The sequence below is a fragment of the Haemorhous mexicanus genome, chromosome 4 (genome assembly GCF_027477595.1).
Source record: "Haemorhous mexicanus isolate bHaeMex1 chromosome 4, bHaeMex1.pri, whole genome shotgun sequence".
Lineage (NCBI taxonomy): Eukaryota > Metazoa > Chordata > Aves > Passeriformes > Fringillidae > Haemorhous > Haemorhous mexicanus.
Genome location: NC_082344.1, coordinates 2,793,436 through 2,806,598, shown reverse-complemented (window position 1 = coordinate 2,806,598; position 13,163 = coordinate 2,793,436). Strand labels below are relative to the sequence as shown.

The 13,163-nt window shown below is 45.0% G+C and overlaps 1 long non-coding RNA gene across 1 annotated transcript; it reads left to right on the top strand.

Annotated features, from left to right (window-relative positions):
* The first annotated feature begins 3,120 nt into the window (after nucleotides 1–3,120).
* On the top strand, nucleotides 3,121–13,132 carry LOC132326894 (uncharacterized). Its single transcript, XR_009486355.1, has 3 exons — nucleotides 3,121–3,291; nucleotides 5,088–5,305; nucleotides 10,171–13,132. It is a non-coding gene; the product is annotated as an uncharacterized LOC132326894 (long non-coding RNA).
* Nucleotides 13,133–13,163: the final 31 nt, after the last annotated feature.

Genomic DNA, 13,163 nt, shown 5'->3' with positions numbered 1-13,163 from the left:
GTAATTTTTAAAAGGCAAAAATTAGGTGTATAAGTTAAACTGTATACAGAGAGACTAAGATATTTTAATTTATTTTGTCATAATAACAGCAAGACAGTGTGATAGAGTGTTATCCTCATAGAATTGATTGTTGCCCTTTTCCCTCAAAGTTTTATGGTGACTTTGGCTTTCGTTGGACCAAAGCAGCAGGGAACATAATTCTCTGACAACATTTTATTCTATAACTATTTATATCTGCTCTCTCTCAGGAAGAACGGGAGTCCTTGAAAGTAACCAGTGCAAGGCAGAGCAGTGGATCAGTTCTCTGTGTGTTAAATAAATGTGCCACGAGAGTAAGTGTTTGTGGAGTACTCAGTGGGAGTACATTTCCAGTGAATCTGATCTTCTGATCTAGAGGAGGGCAAAAGTTGGCTTAAGAGGGGGGTAGAAAAGAGCCACAATTGAGCTGCATTCCTGAATGTTTTGCTAAAGTGCTCCGTGTCTGCTCTCGCACAACACTTGTGGTTTCACTGCAGCAGCACCGTGGGCTCTGGTTCGTGGGGGTGCTGTGTGGCTCTCCAACCCCACTGTCTGTTTGCTGAGCTCAGAGTAGCTCATACAGGCTCCCAGCAGGATTTCACAGCTTGTTGACATCTGCAGATGTGTTACATGCCCACTCTCGGGAAGGTTTGATAGGTAAACACTGGGAAAGAGACCCGGAGAAAGGCTGGGTAGGGGACAGACAGTGGGGAGCATTTACTTAGGATTTTTCAAATTGTCTCAAGCTTTCTCCAGACTCTGTGAGGGCAGAAGGAAAAGGCAGGCTGGATAGAACTCTGATCTGGTCTCAGAGACAACCACACCTTCAGGGGGCCAGCCTGTTCTTCAGAAGAATGCTGTCTTTTCCAGGTTTTCTCAATTTTATTTTAAGCTCTTCACAAACAATCCTCTAATGGTAAGATCACTTTACCATCATCAGTGACTTTTAAAGTTTTATTACCAATAATATCGTTGGTATTACTGTTGTGTTGTTGTTACTTAGTTTGACATAAATTTGGAGACAAAACACTCTTGCACAGCTGCAGGTAAAGAGGAGTGGAAGGTGGTGCCAGGAATGGTGAGTAAAGCAGAACTGTCAGCCCTTCCCCGAGGGGAGCAGGGGAGGGGATGGCCATGTGGGTGTGAGGCTCAGCCAGACCTGCAAACTTGGGAGCACCAAGGCACAGCGAGGAACTCGGCACATTTTAACCACCACCAAAGTAAAGCACTTCACAAACCTGAACTTGGTAAACTTTAACTTGGCCAGACTTTGACTTATCCAGACACAGCAGGGCACTTACTAAGGCATTGCCTGGAAGTTTTTAGTTTGGTGTACAATGTATTTTGAGAAGAAGGTAGGAGAAAAAAGAGGAAGGAAAAGGAGAAAGGTATGGAGGCAACACCCCGGGGCCCAGCGTGCCCCCGGGGCCTTTGGATCCATGGCAGGGGAGCCCTGGGAGCTCGGGGCGTGTCCCGGGCTCCGCTCCCCTGCGGCTCCCCGGGCACGATGGGCCCTGAGGGGCCGCACGGACACACGGCGCCATTGGGGTGAGGGGGACGGGCAGGGGAAGGTGGGGGTGTGGGTCTGCCATTGGGGGTGAGGGCATGCCAGGGAAACGGTCTGCGGCTGTGCGTGGGGCTGTGGGCTCAGAGCGCCATTTGTGTGGGGCTGTGGGCTCAGAGCACCTTTTGTGTGGGGCTGTGGGCTCAGAGCGCCATTTGTGTGGGGCTGTGGGCTCAGAGCGCCATTTGTGTGGGGCTGTGGGCTCAGAGCGCCATTTGTGTGGGGCTGTGGGATAGTCTGCCATTTTGTGTGGGGCTGTGGGCTCAGAGCGCCATTTGTGTGGGGCTGTGGGCTCAGAGCGCCATTTTGTGTGGGGCTGTGGGCTCAGAGCGCCATTTGTGTGGGGCTGTGGGCTCAGAGCGCCATTTGTGTGGGGCTGTGGGCTCAGAGCGCCATTTTGTGTGGGGCTGTGGGGTCAGAGCGCCTTTTGTGTGGGGCTGTGGGGTCAGAGCGCCTTTTGTGTGGGGCTGTGGGCTCAGAGCGCCTTTTGTGTGGGGCTGTGGGCTCAGAGCGCCATTTTGTGTGGGGCTGTGGGCTCAGAGCGCCATTTTGTGTGGCGCTGTGGGCTCACGTAGCCATTTTTTGTGGGGCTGTGGGGTCAGAGCACCATTTGTGTGGGGCTGTGGGCTCAGAGCGCCATTTGTGTGGGGCTGTGGGCTCAGAGCGCCATTTTTTGTGGGACTGTGGGCTCAGAGCACCTTTTGTGTGGGGCTGTGGGCTCAGAGCGCCATTTGTGTGGGGCTGTGGGCTCAGAGCGCCATTTGTGTGGGGCTCTGGGCTCAGAGCGCCATTTGTGTGGGGCTGTGGGCTCAGAGCGCCATTTTGTGTGGGGCTGTGGGCTCACGTAGCCATTTTTTGTGGGGCTGTGGGGTCAGAGCACCATTTGTGTGGGGCTGTGGGCTCAGAGCGCCATTTGTGTGGAGCTGTGGGCTCAGAGCGCCATTTGTGTGGAGCTGTGGGACACTCCACCCTTTTGGGTGAATCTGTGCACTCAGTCTGCCATTTTGTGTGGGGCTGTGGGTGACTCAGCCATTTTGTGTCAGGCTATGGCATCACTCCGACATTTTGTGTCGGGCTGTGAGACACTCCACCCTTTTGGGTGAGTCTGTGCACTCAGAGCACCATTTTGTGTGGGGCTGTGGGTTCACTGCCTGTTTGTGTCAGGCTGCGGGTGACTCAGCCATTTTGTATTGGGCTGTGGTGTCACTCTGCCATTTTGTGTGGGGCTCTGGGGTCACTCTGCCATTTTGTATTGGGCCATGGGGTCACTCTGCCGTTTTGTGTCAGAGCATGGATCACTCCACCATTTTACAGCAAGCCGTGGGGTCACTCTGCAGTGTTATGTCAGGCCATGGGGTCACTCCACCATGTTGTGTCAGATAGTAAATTCCTCCCAGGGGTATTCTTTTGTGCAAATGGGGGTGCTGGATGTCCCAGGTCCTACTCTGAATGCGGTTCAGGAAATCTCTGAGAAAAGAAAGAAAGAAAATGATTTGTAGTATGTTTGATGGGATTTTATTTTTTTTTTTCAGCTAAGGAGATCTCTGAACAAAGAGTTGTTATTTGGGTGACTGTGGATGTGCACTCTACCCAAATACTGGAAGAAGTACCTGTTGGTTTTCAGGATGTAACACTCCCAGATTAACACAGGTTCCTTTTGTCATCTGCCTTTAAACCCAGTGAATATTCATCAGTGATGCTGAGGCAAAGTGAGTCAAATCTCGTTTACTTCATACTACAGACGTAATTAATTATACAACCCATGTTAGGTCTGTTTGTCCAAAAGATAACATTAGCTCAGAAGAAGACACTGGGACATACAATGTGCCTGTTTGCTATTGATTTAATGAACTGTAGTCTCGGCACAGCAGGAACATTTCTGTTTGCCATGCTCCATCTTCTATTTTCTCCTTTCCAAGAACAGGCAGAGAATGTGTATTCCCATGGGGAAAAAAAAGCTTAAGATTTAATTTAGCAGTTAAAGAACACAAGCTCCACTTCAGCATCTTATTCTGTTCAAAGGAATACTCAGTAATGTCCAAGATTTCCTTTCTGTGGATCATAAGTCATGGTCTTGATGAAGTGTAGGATTTGTGTCAAAGACAGGCCAGTGTGAAAATACAAAAATGCTCTCTTTTCCTGCCTTATGCTTCCTGTTTTTGTCTCTGCCAAGCAAGCTAATAATAAAAAATATAAATACAGATAGCCACATGAAAGAAGATATAATTAAGTAGCTAGATCTGAATTAATGGTGCAACAAAAGTGTAATCCATGGTGTGGTTTAAAGTTATTTAATAAATTCCATTTGTTTCAGGTATAACCACGGCAAGGTTGCTGAAGTTTAGCTTTTAATTGAAGTTACAGAATTGATTAATAACTGTTATTGTGAATTTCCATAACGAGGAGGTAACAGGGTCCTGAAATGTCATACTGATGTAGCCTGAAAAATACTTTTTTATAATTCCTTATAAACATCAGTGTCTCAGTAAAAGTCAAGTATTTAATCACCTGAAATCAGTGCAGGCCATGACGTTTGTTGTCATTCCCTAGATTTGCTTTAAAAGATCATTTACGAGCATTACGTGGCAAGGACGTATTTATTCCTCATTAAATGCAGCTTGCTTCTGCTAGCTGGGCTGGGCCAGCATGGAGCAGTGTGCAGGAGAAAGTCAGAGCCTTACTCTGAGTGTAGGAATGGTTCTACACCAGCAGTGTGTGGGCACAGTTTGGAAATGGCCATCACTAGTGACAGAACATCTGTAAGGACTTGCCAAAATCCAAAGCAAGGGACTAGTTCCTTTTAGATAACCAAGCTGCATTTGTGGTTTTTAAGATGGCTGGAGGAGGAGGAGAAGCATGGCCCTGTGAGAAGGTGAAGAGCACCAAGCTGTGACTGCTGTCAGACTTTGAATGAAGAAATTGCACATTGCTTAAAAGGAGCATTTTGGGACAGTGAACTGTATGCCATTAAAGAAATGCTTCATATATCATCATCTAATATTCTTCTAAAGAAACATAAGCTTCAAAGCTCTGAATATTGGCAAAACTTGGAGGGCATAACTAGTAATGTCTTACCTTTGGGCAGCATTCTGAAGTCCTTCTCTCACGGCATACTTTTTTACAGTAATTGGTTCCAGTTTCATTCTGGTTTTCATCAGCAGATTCCATTACATCTTGTCACTCTGGATGGAGGGAATATAATTAGTGTTGATAAAAAGCTTGTTGGGTCGGGGGTGTTTATCTTCACCAAATTGTTTAGGCTCTCAAGTGACCCCCAAGCAATCTCTTAGCAGACCCATTTCTAATACACCTAAAGAACTGATCTCTTACTACTCTGTGACTGTGGAGGATTTGAAAGAAATTCACAATGAAGGATTTGAAAAAGTACAGAGGGAGCATATAGCTCTGGCCTTCAGCCCAGGTGACTTCAGCATCTTTTGTCTTTAAATGTCATTTCTTTGAGGTTTTTACTGCTGCTAGATTTTTCTTCTCTTCTCTTTGCAAGGAAAAAGGCTGCATGATTAATTTTGCTTTCAGCATTGGATGTGATAGTCTGCTTAGAAAGCCCCTGCATGGAATGGCAGCAGAGAAGAGCAACAAGTGCCTGCTTTTTGTGAGGAGGAACACAATGTGCTGTTTCCCCTGCCACAGCCCCAGAGCCCTCACCAGCAGTCATTCAACTCCTTAGCCTGTGAGCGTGCCAAGATCCAGCAGTTATCCCAGGTAATGAGCCAGTTGAGATTAAATGGTACCCTCTGGTACCCTCTGTGGTTCCTGTCTTTCTTTCCCATCACTCTCTTACCCAGACTGAACTTGTGGGGTGCTTATATTGAAATATGTGGAAAAGTCTCTGCAGGCTGAGATCCCACTGACTTTCTGTTTCCTTCTCATCCATGCCAGAGGCCAGCATGGACCTGTACTGGGAGACAGTCCTTAAAATCCAAGTCTTTCCTTTGTAAGCTGTGGTTGTTCCTCAGATGCACACAGGAAACATTTCCTGTAGCATAATCCTAAATTCAGCTAAATTCATAAGCATCCAATAACCATTCTCACTGTCCTGTCTGCTTACACAGTAGCCTTCTGAAATACAGTGTCCTTCCTTCCAAAGGCACGGAGTTCAGGTGGCCATTTCTTATCATTGTCTTCAAGTCCCATTTCATTGCTCAAACCCAGCAAATTCTGTCTAACTGGAAGGTAGCTGTTTCTTGAACTTACATAAAGAAAAACATCCACTTCTGACTTAGATCAGATAAACATGGAAAATCCATTGCTTCCCATTGTAAATCTCTTGCAGGAGTTAATATCTGAGTTAAAGGTAAAAAGATTTTTGGTCTGGCTACAGATTCCAGCTTTATGTTATTTTTATCCACAAGACAAAGAGTCCTTAGGCACCTGCTGTTTTCCTCTCATGATTTACATCTGTATTCCAACCTTGAATATTTTTTTAGAAGCTGAACAGATTGGCTCCTTAGAGTCTAATCATTTTATGGCACTTTCTCCAGTTCCCAAGTAGGAGCTGAAGTTTTTTTACACTCCTTCTTCAGATTTTCAGTAGACTGTAGAAAATGTGGACATCAAAAATAAATAAAATACTCCAATAGTAGTGTCCTTCAAATGATGTACAGGAATATTACCTCCTGTGGAGAAAGCCCTGTGGGCTGCACTGAGCCTAGAGCATCCCCTGCTGCTCTGGGCTTGGGATGGCACTCCCAGGCAGGGAACTGGCTGTGGAGCTTGTGCTTATTTTTGTGGTTCTGTGTGGGGCAATCTTTTACTCCTTAGGTCTTGTTTATTCTTAGAAAGGAAAAAAAAAAACCAAAACCACAAAACAACCCCAAACCAAACACTCAAGTTTGAAGATATCCCAGAAGAAGGATTTCATGTTTTTTCACAGCATTGCCATTGTCTGTCTCAACCCCTACAACCATTTTATAAAAGCTGCCTGGGCAAAGCAGAAAAAAGAAAAAGGATACAGAAAAAACTTTCTCGTTATATTTTATATCCCATGATATGCTCACAGCAGTCATGCCTATAATGTGTAATTCAGGAAAAATACACCTGTCCCTCTGTGAGGATTTTATTTTCAAAAGTCACTTTTCCCCATTTCCTCCTTCCAGAGGGTAGGCACTGTTTAATTCCCCCTAATTGAAATCAGAGATATTACATTTATTCAGATATAGCCCTCAGGGTCTCATGCATAGCAGGAGTGTTTCAGTGGTTGCATTTCCCAGCAGAACGTGTTGAAGATCTTAGAGGTGAGTAATCAGTGCCATAAAGTAGCTGCTCCATTTCTATAGTTACAGGGAAATCTTGGTTGTGCTTTTCCTGATTCCAAGTGCAGGGCGCTGGTTTGTCACTGCTGAATGAGGAAATTCACTCCGTGTCTCCTCTAATTCCAGAATTCATCAGGCAGTAATTGCCTAGTGATACTATTTCCCCAAAGATCATTTATTTGACACCGTTTTTTCCTACCAAGTACTTTGAGAACACGTCAGGAGAAGTAGAGTTGCAGTGCAAGGGAGGCAGTACTGCTGGAAACATTAACAGCTTTGATAATGAGAGCGGGCCACGTCTGAGAGTTTGTAGTTCCTGCTGTGCACAGGTCCGGGTGAGAGACACACGGGTGTGAAGGGGCATTTGGGGAATTACTGAGGTAGGTGTGACAGCAGTAAAGCAAGATTGTTCATTATAGGGAGGGTAGATGGAAGGAGAGCAAGTTCAGGTGTAAAGCTATCAACACTTTCCTTGTATTCCCCGTGGAAAAGCCATGTCAGGGACTCTCCTCTGTATTGTCTCCCAAGACAGAAGACTTCCCACGGTGTGAAAGTGTGTTTGTGGTGCTAAGATTTATCCTGCCACACTGTAACCTTGGTTTACCTGAAAGAAGGGAAGGAAAACAAAGGTTTTATTGTCCATCTTAAGCATCTCCCACCCATTACCACCTCATTAGGTTTCTCCTGATTCACCCAGCCCTCAATCTCTCACTCCTCCCTGGGATTTTACCGATGTTGTTGTTTGTTCTGTTCCCTTGCAGTTGGAATTTCTTTTCCTTGGAGGCAGCAGTGCTGTTCCCAGCAGTGCTGGCTGTGCACTGGCCCTGTGAGTGTGTCAGGTTTGAAGCCATGCGGGTGTTTCCTGCTCTGTAATACGCAATAAACAGGTTACCCTCTGCATGGAAGATTAAATCCATGCTTTTGTTAGCAAGTTGAAGCACAGGCTTTAGCTAAATATCCCCAATGCCTTTGCCTGGCCATCTGTTTCCAGCGGAAATGAATCTTGGGCTTTAATTATAAATCTCTTATGAATATTGTTTTTCTTTTCTTTTCTATCCCAATCTGCCCTCCTGGAGATTGGTTCAACTCTGCCTGTGTCGTCTGAAAGGTGGGTGGGATCACCAGTGTGCCTCATGGTGTGATTCATTTTTTCTATTAGCCTTCCTGCTAATGACTTTAAGTCTATTTATGCTCTTGCTGCAAGTTGAAGCAAAAATCTTTGTTACCAAACCGTGTTCATAAATTTGCTACAGATACGTGTTCATTTTGAAGCAGTCTAAGTACAAACATGTTAAACCATATGGAAAATCCGCCCCCATCTTGCTGAATTGTTCCAATGTTTAATTACCCAGATTGTTAGCAGTGTGCACCTTCTTTGTAATTGTTTTTCTAGTTCTAATTTCCTGGTCTAGCCCTCAGATCATCTTATAATTCTTTATGTGTGAAGGAGTGCATAGATTGAGACCAAACACAAAAACCTCCTGGACCAGGTGCTGCTCTCCAGCAAAGCATTACTCATCTCAGTAAGGATTTGTCATTAAAATGCTGCATGGTTTATTTTTTTTTTTCCAAAGAAAGGGTGAAGTCATTCTCTTTATTTTTAATTAAATGGGGGACTGGGAGGAGGACACAGGGTGCTCTGGGCTGACGTGTCAGGGGAGTGCTTGGTAAGATCCTCACTGGAGCCCTTCCCTTTTTCCTGGGAGGTAAAGGGGGAGGTATTCACATCCTGCACAGTGCAGGCCAGTAACTCCTTTTTGTGACCAAGAAAGAAAAGACAAGCTCACCGAGTTACGCATCCGGGCACCTTTGCCAGCCCTGCTGGGGAACTTGGCCCTTGCTAGTCAGCACAAAGACCTTGAGCAAGAGAGGAACCTTTTTTTGCCAAGCTTTCCTTCCCAGCAGAGGCCAACTTGCAGCAGCACAGCCTGGAGATGAGTCAGTGCAGGATGGACGTGGGTAAACACTGTTAGCCCACCTCTCCAGAGACAGCTGCATTTATTGCTTCACCCCAGAACCACTGGGCTGGGCCGGTGTTCAACACTCAGCACTGAAATCCTGGGGTATGTGCCCATCTTCTGCTCCAGCTTTTACCCCTGCCAGGTTCACTTCCCATCCCTCCCCCTCAGCTCTCGGTGCTTGCCATCCCTTAGGATCATTCTCTTCAAAGGATTTCCAGTTTAGAAGGGTGCCAGGTTGCCTTTTGATCTTCTCAAAAGTACTTTCTCTCCAGAGTGACCTGAGTAACTTTATCACCATTACTGGAGGGATTTAAAAGCTGTGTAGATGTGGCAGGTGGGGACACAGGTAGTGGTGGCCTTTCTGCCACTGTTAAATCAGCCCATGGGTATTCTTCCTCTATGATTTTGCTCTGCTGAGTGCTTGTACAGAAGATGCATCTCCTCTAAGTGCTTCATACAGGTTTTAAAGGAGTCCTGAGGAGGTTTTGCTCTTACTTTATAGAATGAGACAGGGAAGTATCTTCACACTCACCCCTTTCCCCTCATTTCTGTACTAAGTTCAGTGTGTGAAAATGATTCACTCTGATTTGTTCTCATTCCTCCCCAAGCTGTCTTCTTCCCTGAAAAATACAATATTTCCTTTCATATTCTCCACGAATACTGTGGCTGTGACTTCTTCCTCCAACGTTGATTCCTCATAGAGAAGTTTAGCAGCAGCTCCTGTGAAGAACAGGCATCTGAGAAGCATGAGACAAAAGGTGGGATTGTATCTGGTACCAGCTCTCTGCACCTCTGAGAACCCTTGGAATAAGGGAAAATGCTCCAAGGATCATTCAGCTAGATCTATAAGTTACTGGGCTGTAAAATGTAGAATAATATAGAGGCAGGAGATGGAAGATAATGACAGAGTTCCCCTCAAATGAACGCTCTGCCTTTACACACTCAGCCTCTGGGAAAAAATACAGGTAGAATTGGTTTGTGGAGCAGGAAAGATGTTAATTCTTCATCCACTTGTGAGTAAAGAACTCCAAACAACGGAATTGTGTGAATTTTTATATGAGCAGATGACTTTAGTGTATTATCAATCACTGTCTATGGGAATATTTAGTACAAGACCAGATATTTAGGCAATGAAAAACAATCCAAGACACTTGTAACTGTTATGATACAATGCTAGCAAAGTTACCCTCACAGTAACACAAATAGTTATATTAAGTCTCCTGACCCTGGACTTTGGGCACCTCTACTTTTCCATCCGTAAATCATCCTAAATCAGTAAGCTCTGGGTGTTGATGGCTCGTGTTAGGCTCTCTCTACATACCTTGGGAAATGTAGCTTGGAATATTTGTTCCAGGTTCCAGCTGCTGTGCCTGGAGATGTGAGAAGCGTGCTCAGGCTCATTAAACGTGCAGGACCTGGGAGCTGTGCCCGTGGTGACACCACAGACAATATTCCACGTGAAACTCAAGCACTGGAGCTCCTTGGCATGAGGCACACGCGAGCGCTCGGGAGCAGTTCCAGAGCCGACTCCAGCACGTCTCCTTGCTTTTCAGCTGCTCACCAAGAGGTGGTTTGTACAGAAAAACCCAGAAGGGAAACACGTGTCCTCAGGGAAGCTGGAGATGGAAATAGTTCTCATGTGAGGCATCACACACACATGGACTGGAGGCTGCTTTGGGAGTTTCTCCAGAGACCTTTCCTGAAGATTGTGAAGAGCTGGGCTTTCTCCTGCCTGGAGTTTTGTGGGGAAAACAAAAAGCAGTGTCAGATGTGGAGTTCGTACAGAGGATAATATCCTTACACATCTTCATTTCCCCAAGCTAAGAGAGGACTGCTTTTCCAAAACATGCATAAGCTGGCTATGCTACTGTACCACTTCAATTGTTTCCAGCTATAGGCAGAGATCCAGAGGCATTCTGGATCTGTAAGATGCATTCTGGATTCCAACAGGAGTCTTTTCCTTTAAGCCCGCTCATTTCTTCAATCTAACACAACTAACCTGAAATACTCTTATTTCTTTTAAACTCTGCTTCTCTATTTGCTTTTGAATTGCTTTCATCTAGAGTGTGAAATTCCAAGTGACTGCAAAAAAGCTGTCTGAGGAATATTCTTGGCAGTACTGCTAGCAGAGAGTACAGGAAACCTCACGAGAGAGTTGGTTCCAGCAGCACTGCCATCCACGTTTCACAGCTGCGGGGACATCCAGAGCAAATCCAAACACTGGCTTTCCCTTCAGCAGAGCCACAGTTACCCAGCACACCACCCTGGCAATGTCCAGGGCCAGGTTGGATGGGGATTGGAGCCGCCTGGTGCAGTGGAAGGTGTCCCTGCCCACTGTAGGGGGTGGATTGGGTGGTCTGTAAGGTCCCTTCCAACCCAAACTGTTCCACGGTCCTGTGAAAACTCTTGCAGGCAGCCGCTGGCTGCTCAGCAGCTCTGCTTGGGTATATTGGCCTCATCTGTGCATGAAACACGTTTTCTGTTACTGGTGCAAGCTCCTGAATATCACCTGATCTGAAAGGTCCTCGAGATGGAAGGGGTCCTCAGCACCCCGTTTTGGACAGGAGATTATCCCTCTGGAGAAGACACCCTGGAGGAGTGCTGAGGCTGCCCTGGACAGGCCAGGCCATGGTGGCTTTGCCTTGAAAATAGAGAGGCCTTCATTGCAACAGGCCTGAGATCTACAGGGAGTAAGAGCAACTCAGAACTGCGCTGCTGCCTTCACCCTGTGTGTTGCTGGGGCGATGCAGAGCCTCAGCTTTGCCTTGGCTCAGCCGTGCTGCGGCTTTGGGGCTCCTCATTGTGCCCCTAAGGGCAAGGGAACGCTGCAGGCACTGCAGCCAGGGCTGCTCACTGACACCTGTGCTGCCAGCACTGCCCTGCTCTCGGGCCTCTGTCTCACTTGGCCTTCGAGTCTGCAAGAGAACCAGCACTTTGTAAGCCAGTGTCTTTCAGAATTACTTTGCTTATAGGCAGTACCGGTGTTATTTATTTATTGGTCTCACTAAATTTTCTCATTTCTCTACTGGAAATAATCAATTTATTTTTTTTTTTTTATGAACCTGGCAACTGCAATAACCACATAACCCTGAACTTGCTATTTAACCCAGTGGTGTTGATTTAGGTGAAACCATCAGACAGGTCCCCTACAGTTTAAAAAAATACCATTTATAGCAGCGTGTTTGTGGATATTGTGAACAGTGAGGTGTGGCAGGAAAGACTTTATCAGTATTTTTGTCAGTAATTTTTATGCAGAACTCTGACTTAGCATTTTCTATCATAGAATATTGGAATAATACAAATTTCTTGAGGCAGATAATTTGCTGAGTAAAATTTCAGAACAAAATAAAACTGGAATAAAAGTAAATTCATATACTTCTGACAACTTTCCCAAATATATTAAACCTAAGGAAATACCTGATGGTATTTTATATTTAATATGTTAAGGTATTTCATATATAAGATATTTTAATATTCTAAGGGTGTTTCAGGAATAGGAGATACCATTTCTTGCAATAAATGACTTTAAAACAGAAAATAGTAATTATGTAGAAGGGCAGAGTATTAACAAATTCTTGATTGCACAAAATAATCCTCTTTAAAAATTTTCCTAATTGTCCTGACCTTTTCTTTTTGTCACTTAGCTGATCTGCATGTTATGAATTACCAGCTGAACTGGGTGTAGAAACAATTAAATCCAGCTCCCAAATCTTGCAGAATGACTAAAGCAAAAGCAGATGACAGCTGGGAGATAGCTGTGCAATAGTATTCTCTGTTCAGGAAATAATAGATAGCAAGCTGTGGAGACTTCTGGGGAAACCACTGGGAAGAGGGAGTATACATTTTTTTCCAGTTATTATATTATCTTCCAAAAAAACCCGGTCACACACATACTATGTTTGTAGTAAGTAAAGTTAGCACATGGTAAAACGAAGTCCTGTAAAAATGTCAGCAAAGAAAATTATTTCTTCTACCCTAATGCACATACACATACACACGACCAAGAGCCAGCTTTTGTGGTAAATAGTAGCTTTCCTTACACGTTTTTATTCAGAAAATGTGGAATCTCTGAATTATGCCATGTTGGTCAACTTACAAAACTTATAAAAAATCCCTTTTGGTCTCTTACTCCACCTGCTTTGGCAGCACACCCTGGCTGCAGAGGGCTGAGTGCTCACTTCTCATGCAGGAATCACAACTTGGGTCATATTTATTCACTTATTTCTCACACATCCTACCCTCTTGCTTATGCTTTTTTCACAGCTGCACATTTTTCAGAGACTTCAGCAAAGTTCCTTGTCAAGTATCAGTGCTGTATGAACATCACTTAACTGATCAGACAGAGAT